Source organism: Bos indicus x Bos taurus, chromosome 26 (genome assembly GCF_003369695.1).
Source record: "Bos indicus x Bos taurus breed Angus x Brahman F1 hybrid chromosome 26, Bos_hybrid_MaternalHap_v2.0, whole genome shotgun sequence".
Lineage (NCBI taxonomy): Eukaryota > Metazoa > Chordata > Mammalia > Artiodactyla > Bovidae > Bos > Bos indicus x Bos taurus.
Window position 1 is genome coordinate 9,754,666 of NC_040101.1, and position 16,648 is coordinate 9,771,313.

The window sequence follows — 16,648 nt, forward strand, 5'->3', positions numbered from 1 at the left end:
TGGTAAATGAAGAAACTGTGTTACATCCAATACAGTGGAATACTACCTAGCAAAATAAAGGAACAAAGTAGAGATATATACAAAGTGTGTAAATGCCAGATGCATTTTGCTAAGTGAGAGAAGTCAGACCAAAAGGCTACAGGGATAGAGAACAGATGAGTGAGAGTGGCTGACTTCAAAGGGTAATTTATGGAGTGACGAAACTGTTCTGATCATGATTGTGATAAGATACACAACCATACATTTATCAAAAATAGTAGGCTCACATACCACACAGAGTGAGCTATACTGCATATGAAGGAAAAAAAAAAAAAAAAGAAACCTACAGTGATATAAAGCAGACAACAGTTGCTAGGGCTTGTCATAGGCCTGACTACAAAAGAACACTAGAGAAAAAATTTTTTGGCAACACAGATGTTGCATATCTAGACTGTGGTACAGCTTAAACAATTACATGCATCCATCAAAACTTATAGAACTGTACACTAAAAGGAGTAAAATTTACTGTATGTAAAATTATACCTCAATAATGGTGATATGTTTTTGAAACATACACACTCACCCAGAATGGCTAAAATTAAAACAGACTGACACCACCAAATATTGTCAAAGGTGTGGTGCATCCAGAATTTATGTACTGCTGATGAGAATGTAAAATGGTACAAGCACTGTGGGAAAAGTTCTGGCAATAAAAGCAAACATACACCTAACCCAGCCATTCTATTCCTAAGTATTACTCAAGAGAAATGAAAGTATATTCATGCAAAGAGTAATTCATAAATATTCATAGCCGCTTGATTGATAATAGCTCCAAACCAGAAACAACACAAATGTCACTATTCACAAAAGGTGAATAGATTTTGAAAATATAGTATATTTATAGTATGGAATAGCACTCTACAATATAAAGGAATTCGTAATGCATGCAACAAAATGGTCAAAACTCATCAATTGTTAACTTTAAAAGTTTAGTGTATGTGATTTAACTCCAAAAATTTTTTTAAATCCAGAACAAAAAATTCACTGATAAATGTGACTACAAATACTTTTTTAAAAAATATTTTGTGTGGCAAGTCCTGATAGTAAGTCAAAACCAGTAAAAAATACTTGCACCTTACATGACAAAAGGCTAATCTCCCTAAAATTTAGCTTGCAAAAAATGTCAAGGGAAATATATCAAAACTTCAATAGAAAAATCAATTAAGACACGAACACATATTCCACAAGAAAAAACATAAAAATGACCCTTAAATATATGAAGAGATGCTCAACTTCACTCATATAACAAAATCCCAAAATAACATACAGAGATATAGCCATTGCTACTGACATCACAAAAAAAGGCAACAGACTTCATGTGCCTCCTTGTGGAATTTATATACCATCTATCATTTATGGGGGGAAAAAAGTGTAAAAAATACCCGAATCAAGATCTAACTACCAATTTATAGGAAACAGAGAAGACAGAGAAAAGAACATGTTCAACTATATCAGAGATTCAAATAGAAAAAATTCAAACTCTTGAAGTTTCTCAGGACAAACAACATGGTGTCTTCAGAAATAAATTAGAAAGGAGCAGCGGCAAAGAAACTGGAGGAAGAACCTATAGATTAAAAGACCTGAAAAGATGTAATCACAACATGTGGACCTTATTTAAATCTTGTTAATAACAACAACACTGGCTTATCTAAGGAAACTGGATATTTGAATACTGCCTCAAGATATTAAGGAAATAGCTAATTTTTTTTTCCAGTGCAATGACATTGTGGTTATATTACTAAGAAAATGGATCCTTATAATCTAGAGATATTTATTTACACAAAGTGTTATATCTGAGTGTGGTATCTGTGGATATCACAGCTCTTCATTACAAAAAGAAAAGTTCCCCCCAAAATCTATACTGCACAGAGATACCATTTCTCATCTATGAGACTGGCAAAAATTCAAAAGTTTGACAATATGCTATAACAGTAAGGCTGTGAGAAAATAGGAACTCTCTTAAATTGCTGGTGGGAATGCAGAATGGTACAGCCCTGCCGAGGTGAATTTGACATCATTTAACAAAATCAAATGTGCATTTCTCCTATGACTGACAATCCTACTTGCTATTGTAATTCTCAAACTCTTTTATTTGAATGATAGTATTTCATGTACTTCAACAATAGGACAATGCAAACATATTGATGCTATGATTATATTTAAAATAAAACAATTTTTATTTGTTATTAGGAATCTGGATTTTTGGAGTAAAAGAAAAAATATACAAATGCAACACAAAAGGAAAAATTCGACACAATGCATCTGAATTAGTATGATGGAAAGCTATGACAAACCTCAGTTCAGTTCAGTTCAGTCCCTCAGTCATGTCCAACTCTTTGCGACCCCATGGACTGCAGCACGTCAGGCCTCCCTGTCCATCACCAACTCTCAGAGTTTACTCAAACTCATGTCCGTTGAGTCAGTGATGCCATTCAACCATCTCATCCTCTGTCGTCCCCTTCTCCTCCCGCCTTCAATCTTTCCCAGCATCAGGGTCTTTTCAAGTAAGTCAGTTCTTCACATGAGGTGGCCAAAGTATTGGACTTTCAGCTTCAGCATCAGTCCTTCCAACAAATATTCAGGACTGATTTCCTTTAGGATGGACTGGTTGGATCTCCTTGCAGTCCAAGGGACCCTCAAGAGTCTTCTCCAATACCACAGTTCAAAATCATCAATTCTTCAGCGCTTCAGCTTTCTTTATGGTCCAACTCTCACATCCATATATGACTACTGGAAAAACCATAGCTTTGGCCAGACAGACCTCTGTTGGCAAAGTAATGTCTCTGCTTTTGAATATGCTATCTAGGTTGGTCATAAATTTTCTTTCAAGGAGCAAGTGTCTTGTAATTTCATGGCTGCAGTCACCATCTGCAGTGATTTTGGAGCCCCAAAAAATAAAGTCTGACACTGTTTTTACTCTTTCCCCATCTATTTGCCATGAAGTGATGGGACCAGATGCCATCATCTTCGTTTTCTGAATGTTGAGCTTTAAGCCAGCTTTTTCACTCTCCTCTTTCACTTTTATCAAGAGGCTCTTCAGTTCTTCTTCACTTTCTGCCATAAGGGTGGTGTCATCTACATATCTGAGGTTATTGATATTTCTACCAGCAATCTTGATTCCAGCTTGTGCTTCATCCAGCCGGGCATTTCACATGATGTACTCTGCATGTAAGTTAAATAAGCAGGGTGACAGTATACAGCCTTGACGTACTCTTTACCTATTTGGAACTAGTCTGTTGTTCCATGTCCAGTTCTAACTGTTGCTTCCTCACCTGTATACAGGTTTCTCAATAGGCAGGTCAAGTGGTCTGGTATTCCCATCTCTTTCAGAATTTTTCAGTTTTTAGTGATCCACACAGTCAAAGGCTTTGGCATAGTCAATAAAGCAGAAATAGATGTTTTTCTGGAACTTTCTTGCTTTTTTGATGATCCAGCAGATGTTGGTAATTTGATCTCTGGTTCCTCTGCCTTTTCTAAATCCAGCTTGAACATCTGGAAGTTCACAGTTCACGTACTATTGAAACTTGGCTTGGAGAATTTTGAGCATTACTTTACTCTTGAGAAGCCTATATGCAGGTCAGGAAGCAACGGTTAGAACTGGACATGGAACAGCAGACTGCTTTCTAATAGGGAAAGGAGTACGTCAAGGCTGTATACTGTCATCCTGCTTATTTAACTTCTATGCAGAGTACATCATGAGAAACACTGGACTGGAAGAAGCACAAGCTGGAATCAAGATTGCCGGGAGAAATATCAATAACCTCAGATATGCAGATGACACCACCCTTATGGCAGAAAGTGAAGAGGAACTAAAAAGCCTCTTGATGAAAGTGAAAGAGGACAGTGAAAAAAGTTGGCTTAAAACTCAACATTCAGAAAACGAAGATCATGGCATCTGGTTCCATCATTTCATGGGAAATAGATGGGGAAACAGTGGAAATAGTGTCAGACTTTATTTTTTGGGGCTCCAAAATCGCTGCAGATGGTGACTGCAGCCATGAAATTAAAAGACGCTTACTCCCTGGAAGCAAAGTTATGACCAACCTAGATAGCATATTCAAAAGCAGAGACATTACTTTGCCAACAAAGGTCCGTCTAGTCAAGGCTATGGTTCTTCCAGTGGTCATGTATGGATGTGAGAGTTGGACTGTGAAGAAAGCTGAGCACCGAAGAATTGATGCTTTTGAACTGTGGTGTTGGAGAAGACTCTTGAGAGTCCCTTGGACTGTAAGGAGATCCAACCAGTTCATCCTAAAGGAGATCAGTCCTGGGTGTTCTTTGGAAGGAATGATGCTAAAGCTGAAACTCCAATACTCTGGCCACCTCATTCGAAGAGTTGACTCATTGGAAAAGACTCTGATGCTGGGAGGGATTGGGGGCAGGAGGAGAAGGGGACAACAGAGGATGAGATGGCTGGATGGCATCACTGACTCGATGGACACGAGTTTGAGTAAACTCTGGGAGTTGGTGATGGACAGGGAGGCCTGGCATGCTGTGATTCATGGGTTCACAAAGAGTCAGACATGACTGAGCGACTGAACTGAACTTACTAGTGTGTGAGATGAGTGCAACTGTGCAGTAGTTTGAGCATTCTTTGGCACTGCCTTTCTTTGGGATTGGAATGAAAACTGACCTTTTCCAGTCCTGTGGCCACTGCTGAGTTTTCCAAATTTGCTGGCATATTAGGTGCAGCACTTTCACAGCATCATCTTTTAGGATTTGAAATAGCTCAACTGGAATTCCATCACCTCCACTAGCTTTGTTCTTAGTGACGCTTCCTAAGGCCCACTTGACTTCACATTCCAGGATGTCTGGCTCTAGGTGAGTGATCACACCATCGTGATGATCTGGGTTGTGAAGATCTCTTTTGTATAGCTCTTCTATGTAGTCTTGCCACCTCTTCTTCGTATCTTCTGCTTCTGTTAGGTCCATACCATTTCTGTCCTTTATTGTGCCCATCTTTGCATGAAATGTTCCCTTGGTATCTCTAATTTTCTTGAAGAGATCTCTATTCTTTCCCATTCTATTGTTTTCCTTTATTTCTTTGCACTGATCACTGAGGAAGGCTTTCTTATCTCTCCTCACTAGTCTTTGGAACTCTGCATTCAAATGGGTGTATCTTTCCTTTTCTCCTTTGCTTTTGCTTCTCTTCTTTTCACAGCTATTTGTAAGGCCTCCTCAGACAGCCATTTTGCCTTTTTGCATTTCTTTTTCTTGGGGCAGTCTTGATACCTGTCTCCTGTACAGTGTCATGAACCTCCATCCATCATTCTTCAGCACTCTATCAGATCTAGACCCTTGAATCTATTTGTCACTTCCACTGTATAATTGTAAGGGATTTGATTTAGGTCATACCTGAAGGGTCTAGTGGTTTTCCCTATTTTCTTCAATTTAAGTCTGAATTTGCCCATAAGGAGTTCATGATCTGAGCCACAGTCAGCTCCCGGGCTTGTTTTTGCTGACTATATATAGCTTCTCCATATTTGGCTGCAAAGAATATAATCAATCTGATTTTGGTATTGACCCCCTGGTGATGTCCATGTGTAGAGTCTTCTCTGTTGTTGGAAGACTGTTGTTGGAAGTCTTCTCTGTTGTTGCTATGACCAGTGCATCCTCTTCGCAAAACTCTATTAGTCTTTGTCCTGCTTCATTCTGTATTTCAAGGCCAAATTTGCCTATTACTCCATGTGTTATCTTGACTTCCTACTTTTGCATTTCGGTCCCCTATAATGAAAAGGACACCTTTTGGGGGGTGTTAGTTCTAGAAGGTCTTGGAGGTCTTCATAGAACTGTTCAACTTCAGCTTCTTCAGCGTTACTGGTCAGGGCATAGACTTGGATTACCGTAATATTGAACGGTTTGCCTTGGAAATGAACAGAGATCATTCTGTCGTTTTTGACATTGCATCCAAATACTACATTTTGGACTCTTTTGTTGACCATGATGGCTACTCCATTTCTTCTAAGGGATTCTTGCCCACAGTAGTAGATTAGATATAATGGTCACGTGAGTTAAATTCACCCATTCTAGTCCATTTTAGTTTGCTGATTCCTAAAATGATTCCCGCCCATCAGAACAAGACCCAGTTTCCCCCTCAGTCATTCTCTCCCATCAGGAAGCTTCCATAAGCCTCTTATCCTTCTCCATCAGAGGGCAGACAGACTGAAAACCACAATCATAGAATACTAACCAATCTGATCATATGGACCACAGCCTTGTCTAACTCAGTGATTAACTATGAGCCATGCTGTGTAGGGCCACCCAAGACAGACGGGTCATGGTGCAGAGTTCTGATAAAACGTGATCCACTGAAGAAGGGAATGGCAAACCACTTCAGTATTCTTGCCTTGAGAACCCCATGAACAGCATGAAAAGGCAAAAAGATAGGACACTGAAAAATGAACTCCCCAGGTCGGTAGGTGCCCATTATGCTACTGGAGATCAGTGGAGAAATAACCCCAGAAAGAATGAAGAGACAGAGCCAAAGCAAAAACAACACCCAGTTATGGATGTGACTGGTGACAGAAGCAAAGTCCGATGCTGTAAAGAGCAATATTGTGTAGGAACCTGGAATGTTAGGTTCATGGATCAAGGCAAATTGGAAGTGGTCAAAGAGGAGACGCCAAGAGTGAACATTGACATTTTAGGAATCAGCAAACTAAAATGGACTGGCATGACAAACCTAGACAGCATATTAAAAAGCAGAAACATCACTTTGCTGAGAAAGGTCTGTATAGTCAAAGCTATGGTTTTCCCAGTAGTCATGTATGGACGTGAGAGTTGGACCATAAAGAAAGCGGACCACTGAAGAATTGATGATTTTGAACTGTGGTATTGGAGAAGACTTTTGAGAGTCCCTTGGACTGCAAGGAGATCCAACCAGTCCATCCTAAAGGAAATCAACTCTGAATATTCACCAGAAGGACTAACGCTGAACCTGAAGCTCCAATACTTTGGCCACCTGATGCAAAGAGCTGACTCAGTGTAAAAGATGCCGATGCTGGGGAAGATTGAAGACAAAAGGAGAAGGGGGTGGCAGAGGATGAGATGGTTGGAAAGCATTACTGACCCCATGGACATGAATTTGAGCAAACTTCGGGAGATAGTGGAGACATCTCACACTTAACAAACTGGGTGCAGATATACCCCCTTGGCAATCTGTTCCCCTCTGTCCTTCCCATCTCAGTAAACAGTCATTCACTTCTTCCAGCTGTTCAGGCAAAATCTGGAGTCACACTGGATCAAGACCTCTCTCGTTCCATGTCCAATCCATAAGCAAATCCTATTTGCTCCATCTTCTAAATACATCCAGAATCCCACCACTTCTCACCAGATGCATTGCTGCCATTGTGGCCCAAGCTATCATTACCTCTCAGCTGGATTACTCCAAGGGCTCCCCTCCCACTTCACTCCATTCTCCATAAAGCTGTCAGTGATCTCATTAAAACACATAGTCAAGTGTTTATTCAATATCTGCAATTAAACATTCATTTCATTTAATCCTTATAACAACAATTTTACAGATGAGAAAACCAAAGAATAGAAGATTTTTTGTTTAACTTTTTATTTTGTATTGGGGTATAGCTGACTAACAATATGACAGTTTCAGGTGATCAGCAAAGGATCTCAGCCATGCATATAGATGTATTCATTTTCCCCCAAACTCAAACAGATTGCTAAGTAACACTGAGCAGAGTTCCATGAGTCTCTTAGTTCCATGAGTCTCTTAGTTCCATTGAACCCGGGTCCCCTACAGTGGAAGTGTGGAGTCCTAACCACTGGACCTCCAGGGAATTCCTTTCTCTAAGATCTCTTTCAAAGCACAGAAGGTTTTAAAAATAACTTGTCCAAGGTCACATGATTAAGAAGTAGCAGAGCCAGGATCCAAACCAGGGGAATCTGGCTCTAAAGCCCATGCTCTTCAATACTGTATAATGTCACTCTGCTCAAAAAAACTCTGCAACTTCAGCTGCTTATTAGAATTACCTGATGCCTAGACTAGGGCATCCAGACCAACTAAATCAGAAACTCTGGAGATGGGATCTAAGCATCGATACATTTTTATAGCTTCCCCAATAATTCCCATGTTCGGCCAGGGTTAAGAATCATTGTTTTAACTCAATCCCATCACATTCAAAGTAAAAACCATAGCTCTTACAAAGATACACAGGCTTCACCTACCCCACTCAACCTGTCCCAAACGCCCTTGATTAGCTACACATCTGGCCACTGGATGCCTGCTACACTAGACAAGCTCCCCACTCAAAGCCTTTTCACTCAAATATCACTCTCTTAGTGAAGCCTTCTTGACATCCTATTGAAAACTGAAAATGCTCCAAATTGTCCTGCCCCTTCCCATCTCCCTTCTCTGCTTCATTCCTCTTCTTAGTATTTAATGCTAACAAACAATATCATTTACTTATTTATCTATTTCTTGTCTGTTTCCCGACACTGGAAAGTAGGCTTCATGACAGCAACATTTTTTTTTTCCTATTTACTATTGTTTCTCCAGTGCTTAAAACAGTGGCTGGAATATGGAAGGGACTAAGTAACAATTTGCTGAATGAAATATTAAGGAATCCATAATTATTGCATTAAATATTAACATTTAAGTTTCCAGACAGAAAGCTCCTTTTTCCTCATCTGATGAGAAATTGTTTAGATTTAACTGATTTGCTTAGATGATGAAACAGATAAAATTGTATTAAAACAAAGTCTATCCTTCAGATTTACTTGTGCTCTTAGGAGTAGTTAGAGCATACAAACACTCATAAATTGACACACACAGTTAAAAACACTTCATCAGTCAGGAACCATGAAGTGAGTAAAAAATAAAAATAAAACAAAAATTAGAAAGAAAGAAAGAAAAGAAAAATTAAATTCTGCATAGTGAGACTTCATGAGGCCCACAGGACTTCAGTACTATTTGCTGATTAGAAGTTGAGTGGAAGTACTCTTGTCCCAAAACTGTTGACAAACACAAAGCCAAAGATATACAGAGATCAAGGATCAAACATTCGTGAAGTCTGGCACCAACACCCGCGCCCCCTCCCCCCCCCCCACACAACCCAGGGCTGTGGTACCCTAACTGATGCCTTACCATCATTCCACTCCATACAATCACTTGACAGAAGACAGGGGAAAAAATGAAAAGTATTTCAGTGTTCAGGAAGAACACAGGGAATTGAAGATGCTGTCTACCCACAAACTGCAGAAGGGGGCCCCAAGAGAATCATTCACCAAGATCAGAAGTGCCCACGAGGAGAAGAGAGCGTCACCCCATTCTCCAGTTAGATGTCGGCTTATGAGGGAGACTGAGTGACTGTCCCGGGGCCTACATGAGCAGGGGGACAAGGAGAATTGTTGAGAAATGGCAGGCAGTGCACAGAAAGGGAGCAGACTTAAGCAGCCTGAATGCTGACATCTGACATCAAGAGGAAATAAGCTTCCAGTGAGTTAAGTGAAAATTACAGAAGGTAGCTGGACTTGAGCTGTCTTTCTGTTATCAAAAAATCTGGATGGCAGAGCGAAACCCACCTCATCCCCAAACACTCATATGGTCAGCAGGCAGACTGAGAGGACAGGAACAAGGAGGACGGAGTGTAGGTTAGTAAAGGTCTACCCACAGCAAATGTCATACCCAAGGACTGTGCAGTGGGGAGTTTCCCTGCAAGATCTCACCAAAATTTCCAGTTTGGAAGCCTACCAGTCAACATTAACAGCCTGCCATTGTTAATCAAAAAAGAACTTTATTAAGATGGTGAGAAATAGTTGCCTTTTCCCATTTTTCTTCTAACTAGTCCCTGTCCAAATAGACCGACAAAGAGGGAAAAGAGGTATCCAGGGAGCATGTAACAACCCCTCCCCACTGCAAGTGCTTCGGGGATGATGTGGCCAGATACTGGGGTAAAGAAGAGGGGCTTTCATAGACTGAAGGTCTAAACTGAAATAGTTTAGACTGGAGCTTTTAAAAGCTGTAAATGATAGAAAAACTACCACTTGCCCATGGAGTCATGAGGTAGCAAGAGGGAAGATCCAACAAAGCATGGTTGAAAGCAGTCGATGCTGAAAAATATAATCGTCTTAAGTCTGGTTCTCACCAAGCTCAGACTGCTCAATGACCTGAGGACACATGGAACAGCATCACTGCCCTCAACTAATGAGAGCAACACCTGATGTGGAAATTCCCAAGGGGGATTTACTGTACCCGGTAAGACGCTACATTAGAAGTCCTCTGAGAGTGCTTCCAATTCTAAGCATTTGTGACTCTCCTTTCTTCAAAAAGAGGTTAAACTTCTTGAATCCAGAATCCAGATTTCAATAGTTAAACTATTAAAGGCGAGGTTGTCCAACAGAGTAAAACCGCAACTTTTTGAACAATAAAACTCTCAGATTGATAAGTCTGATAAGAGTTTCATGAAGGAAAAAATATTTGACTTCAATATTTTTAAAACTCTCATGACTTAAATAGATTTAAGTGTTAAAAAAATCCTAAATGACTTTGATTTTTTTATATTCAACAGAAATTCCAGTTCAAAGAATGTTTACAATATAAAATCCTCAAAATACCATCTTCCTGAATCAAAGCAACTCAGCTAATCAAAGGCTTACCAAAATAAACAGCAAACACATGTTTGCTTAAATATCTTCTAGGAATTACAAACTCACATGTTCTTTATTATACAGCAGCTACTAGGAAAAGAAATCACTCAGAGTTCAAACGGTTTGATGTCACTCATTAAGCACAACAAAATCCTATGGCTACAGCAAATACCAATAATTTTTATTTTTATATTTGAAAAATCCTACACTTTTATATTTCTAAAAATAATTAAGCATTACAGACAAGTGTCTAAGGCCACAGAAAGTTTCTACTCTAAGAAGTCTTTCCTGATACCAGTCAATAAAATTTCCAAATGCTATGGACTTACAAATGCTCAAAAGAAATAAAGCTAAATTTTAATATTTATCTCCTACCAAAGCCATTTTATTGTATTATTGTAGATCTAAATGTGAGGCAAATCATTTTGAAATTTAAAATCAAATTTTAATATTATCAAAAGTAAAATGCTCAAGCATGTAAAAAAGCAATATTTGTATATTACCTTAGTTCACAGCTTTGGCAGTTACTGCCACAGAACTTGGAATTTTCTAATAAAGGCAGAATGTAACTACTGTCACATCTGACTAATTACTACATTTTGTTCAGAAAACTATTTATCTCCCTCATTCTTAAATGACAGTTATTTAAACAAGAATTATTTAACATCAAGCAGTGCATCAATGTGAAAGCCCAAGTTAAATTACACTAATAAATTACTTGACAGATTTTATTCTGGATTACAAATTGTCATCAGCAGAACTCACTGTGGGTTTGGCAGTAGGGCTGTAAAAACTTTCAGGCTTAAATAAAAGTCTTATTTTTTTAAGGTGCATTAAATGTTTTTTGAGAAAATGCCCTATAAAAAGATAAAATGTTTCCACCTTTCCCAAGTACTTTTCAAGGAGTCTTCAATATCACATCCTATATATTAACAACCAACCTGTGAGTACTGCCCACAGTGACTTTTTAAATAACTCAATGGTATTCTTAATGTCCTTAAACAATTCTAAAAAGGTCCTTCCGGCTTATGAACTCATGGCAGTTTCCTAACAATTGTTTACTTATCCTGTTTCACTGTCTCTCCTTATCTATGACAAACTCAAATTTACACACCAGTTCTTTCCTATTTTGCTATGTTGCTAAAACTTAGGAGAGGGGGGATACAAACCTGCTACTTCCCGCCTTTAGCCAAAGCAACAATAAAAATACTAATTAACAAGATAAAGTGAGGTAGAAAGCAGTTTCATACAAATCACATCTTCTCAATGTCACTAAAGTTATCCTCTGCTTACCACAAAGTCATGGCCATATCCTTTGATATGGGTATACTCTTCAAGAGAACCCTGTCAGTGGATACACTGTAGGGTTTACAGCTCTACAAAATTGACTATTAACTCAAATTCTGCTAAGCTTATTCTTGCTTAAATCTACAAATATTCTAACATGTCATTTCCCCCGGGGAGATATGACCAAATTAAGGAATATTTTAAACAAACTCTTTGGGGAAATATTTTTTGCCACAAACATGTTAATATGAAAATTTGAGTATGAAAAAAATAGGCTTTTTATTCAGAAAGAATCTTACTATTTTTTTAAATAACAATTCTTCAAAGTCTTTTGCGAAGAAAAACAGTTTTACAAAATTACTTTTTCAAATTTTTGTCTGAATCATATAAAGGGTACCCAAATTTTACTCAGAAGTATTTCAACGGCATTAAACTAACCCAGAAAGTTTGGAAGCCGAGTGCCTGGGGGAAATAAAGCCGACTGATGAGTAGTTCTAGGACAAAAGACAAAGGTATAAACCGCATAGTGCGCTATTGGTTCCAGTCATTAAGCACACAGGAAATAAGATTTTTTCTAGCTGAAAAACTAATTCACAAACGGCAATGGCTTCGTTAAAGCAAAGAAAATCGTAACAAAACTGACAACGATCAACCGTAAAGTAAGAAAACGAGCAGTTGAAGACTGGACGGTGAAATAGGAGGGGGAAAAATGGCACAAATTGCCTGGCTATATCTTCTATAACTTCCTCTTAGATCTGCCCCCAAACAAGAGCGATCTAGTTTCATTGCTGAGGTGCCCAGCGGGGTCAGATGCTCTGCCGTGGGGCACAACACAACTAGAATTCTACCAAACACCACTTTCATTATGACAACACTCTCCCCTCTGATGGTCTGTCCAGGGCGGTCAATAGAAAGCATTCGAAAGAAACCACAAACCATTCAAGCAGGTCCCAAAGCGGTGCGACTGGCAGCTGCTGGCCTCTTAAGCTTTCAAGACCTGAGTTTGCCTCATCCGTCCTACCTGCGTGACCCTGGACGAGTCACTGCCAACTTTTACCGCCCTATGGTCATTGCACCACGAAGGTGCGAGGGTAAAAAAGGCACGAATACTGCAGGATGCCGGCGGGGGGACACTGGGCGGAGTCGACTTCTGACTCGGCGAGTCCTAAAGCGAAAGCGCAGGAAAAAGAATAGAAAACCGTGCCCAAAGCAGCTGAGCACCCCCTCCGGGGGTGGGGGTAGGCACAGCCCCGAAAGTCACCCCTGCTCGACAGGCGTCGCCCGCCGGGAATCCCCACCACCACCCCCGACAGCTGGCCGGCCGGCCGGGCCAACCGGGAGGCGAGGGCGCGACGGTACTTTTGAACGGAGCCACCACATAGCTCCTCGGCGACGGCCGCCCGGGGCGCTCCCCACACCCTCCTCGGCCGGACGCCGCCGAGGGCCGAGGTCAGGAAAACAATGAGGGCTCGGGAGCTGCGCGGGAAGAGAGACCCCCGCCGCCCCTGACCTCGCGCGCGCAGGTGAGCCCGGGCCCCCCGCGGCCTCGCCCAGGTGCAGCCGCGCTGGCCGGCCGACCGACCCCGCCTGAGGAGACGCCTCGCGGGGCCGGGGACCCCGCGCCGCCGCCCGCCGCCGCCGCCCCGCACTCACCGGCCCCTCAAGCCTCCCAGCTTTCGCTTCAGTAGGCGCCGCGCTCCGGGAGCCCGGCCCCGCTCACCCTTGCCCCGGCGCCGCTCCTCACACTCCTCACGCCGAACTTCACGGGCGGCCCTCGGCCCCCGGAGCACCCGCACCGCCACGGTCCTGGGAGGCGGGGTGTCCCACACGCACCCACAGCTGCCGGGAGCGGCGCCCACGACGGCCCGCCCGCGCACTGCGCACGCGTGCCCGCGCCGCCTCAGCCCCCCAGACGGCGGCCGAGATTCCGGAGCGGGCACTCCCAGCCGGCGGGGGGAGGACTACATGTCCCAGCAGGCACCGCGCGGACCCCCGGAGGCGTGGCGGGCCGGGCTCTGGGCGTCTCCTGGGTTCCAAGGGGAGGGCCGCGCGCGGAGCTCTGGGCCCTCGCGCTGCGTTGCATCCTGGGATCCGTAGTTTTGGAGGAACGCGGGGCTTGGCTCGCGAGTGGAGCTCGGGGTTCTCTTGTGTCACCGCCGAGAACTCCCAGGCACAGGGATCTTTAAAAATAGGCTTCATTCGCGGCAGACAATTTGTTTGCAAGCAATCCCATAAATCAGTCCGGGAAATGTAAAATTCAAAGGCTGCTGGGTGACCTGAGGGAAAAAATGCTTTACCAGCTCTTCATGCCAATTATTCTTTCTCCTAAGAATTTCTCTCTTCCTAGAACTAGCTCCGCCTCCTACTTACTAGGACAGGAGGCTTAGGGAAACTTAAAGAATGATTAGTCAAAATTCAGTTAGTCGGTATTCAATTAGTTGACGAGTTGGAACATAGATGTCTTATCATAAATATTTGTTCCTAAACCTACCATGCCATGCCAAATCTCTTGAGAGGCATTAGGCACACGCTTGAGGGTCGTCCTGCCCTCAGGGAGCCTGCGGTTAGTAGCTAGTCCTTAAACCGGTAGGATATACACCCCTGTTTAGGAAACGGAGAAATCAAGCAAATTAAAGAGATAGGTAGTGGGGACGAGTTTCTCTGCAGTTAGGCCTGTGCATTAGAGCCCACGTGCTACTGAAGCCCTCAGGCTTTAAAGCCCTTGCTCCACCACAAGAGAAGTCACTGAAATGAGAAGCCTGCACAGAGCAACTGGAGAGCAGTCCTGACTTGCCTCAGCTAGAGAAAAGCCCATCCAACAAGGAAGACCCAGCACAGCCAAAAATAAACAAATAAAATTATATATTTAAAAAGAGAGGGATCGGGGAGACGGAGAAGTTCTTTGGACAGGATGGTCAAGGAAAACTCTCTGAGGAAGTGAATTTTGAGCTGAAACCTGAGGGGAAAAAAAAATCATTCAGACACGCAAAGAGCTGGCAAAGGATTATATGCCACGGCTTTCGCAGCACATGGCAAACATTAGGCTCTCAATAAATATTTGTTCCGTTTGTGTCCTTTTTCCTTTCCTTCTCCTGCCCAGCCTTAGATCACATCCTTCCCCCATCAAAATCTTTAGCAACACCTTTCAGAACATCCTTCCTTATGTGAAGAAGTCCAGAAGACAAATCAAGCTGCTGGGGCAAAAGGCACAAGGTACGTGCGGACGAGCCTGATGACACGAATGGAACCTTGATGACTTAACCCCTTCTTTATTTGTGGACTGGGTCAAAAGTCTCAGCACTTGGGCTGGCCTCCTGACTCAATTCTGTTTATGAGGCAGAGAACCAGATTTGGAGTTTGCCTTCCTTAGGATCCTTGAGGAAACTTAGGTATTATCTCATCTGAATCAGAGGTGGAGTTAAAAATAGCCCTAGACTTACCTGTGGACATTCCCCTGTATGACCTTAGTGACACTCTACCCTTCTGATGCTCAGTGACCTCAACTGCTCACCTTCCAAAATGTTCTCAGAGTCCTCTAAGCTGATAGAGAGGAAAGTGCTCTTTAGACTGCATGGAATGCTCCCGCCCTGGCTCTTTCAGGCTGCTTGTCTTCAGCATTTCCAAGATGACTGTTCTGTTATCTTTTGAGAAACCTTAGCTGGGTCGCCTTGCTGACACCTGTCTTCCCAGGGCCGCATTTCCTCATCTTTACAATGGTTGAAAGGATTTGGCCTCATCGTAGTTTATAAACTGGCCAGAGCTATTTCCTTTTGTCCACACAGTGGGTTTTATTTTTAACTGAATGGGTGGCTAACATTTAAAAATAGGGAGATTTCACCAGATGTCATTTGCCTGATCTCTCTGGGCATTTGAGCTTGTTGTCCCTGGCTAGAGGGTCTGGAAGGGTCTCCAGCTCCAGAATCCTAGAAGATTCTAGACTGGACATATTTAAACTTAAGAAAAATATTCCTTTGTTTATCTGAAATTCAAACATAACATCTTGTGTTTGATCTGAAAATCCTGGCTCAGAGATCAGACCACTAAAGCAGAGAGCTCTCACTCCCTCCAGATGGGACCCAGAGCAACTCTTTCTCCTGATGGTTATTCTCATTTGACATCATTGACTGAGTGGTTTTAAATTATTCCTTTGCTCTTTTTGGGTAACAAGCCCCAAAGGTGGTTTGATTCTGACAGTCACCTTTACAGACAATGAGGAAAAACAGAGAGGTGACTCAAATTGTCCAAACACACACAACAAAGTAAGCTCGGGGCTACTCTGAGGCTGCAGTATAACCAGAACCTGTCAGCATCCTTCTGTGTGGAAGGCTCTGGATCAGCCAATAAACACGACCATCCCCTCTCCCCTCCAGAAAAAAAAAAAAAAAACAGAAAAAAGAAAAAGAAAAAAACAAAACAAAAAAACTCTCTGCTTTTCCTCCAGTCTTTTTTTGGATGGAGAGGTTCATTACATAACAGTGCTTTCAGTGTCATTTAAAAAAAAGTATGTGGAATATTCCCTTGTTGAAATTACAGTCTGGGAGCAAACCAAGAACATTCAGGACCCACAGACAGCACTGAGGAATGCTGGAATATTCCATGGATACTTGTCATCTGAAGAAAAGGGAGAGGAGGAGTCTGGATTCAAGAATCTGCAGTTTACCTTTAAAACATCCTTGTCATCACCATCATCCTGCCTTGCAGGTGTAAAGCACTTGTTTCC

At 42.0% G+C, this 16,648-nt stretch overlaps 1 protein-coding gene across 7 annotated transcripts in view; it reads right to left on the reverse strand.

Annotated features, from left to right (window-relative positions):
- The window catches only part of PLEKHA1 (pleckstrin homology domain containing A1), a 54,636-nt gene extending 40,742 nt beyond the window's left edge, over positions 1–13,894 (reverse strand). For 4 of the 7 annotated variants that reach the window (XM_027529574.1, XM_027529579.1, XM_027529578.1 and 1 more), the window contains exon 1: positions 13,582–13,859. The gene's annotated coding sequence lies outside the window, so the exon portion shown is untranslated. Of the gene's footprint in view, positions 1–12,864; positions 12,957–13,581 lie in introns of those variants that run through there. The other 3 variants (XM_027529575.1, XM_027529580.1, XM_027529577.1) reach the window with 2 other exon arrangements.
- Positions 13,895–16,648: the final 2,754 nt, after the last annotated feature.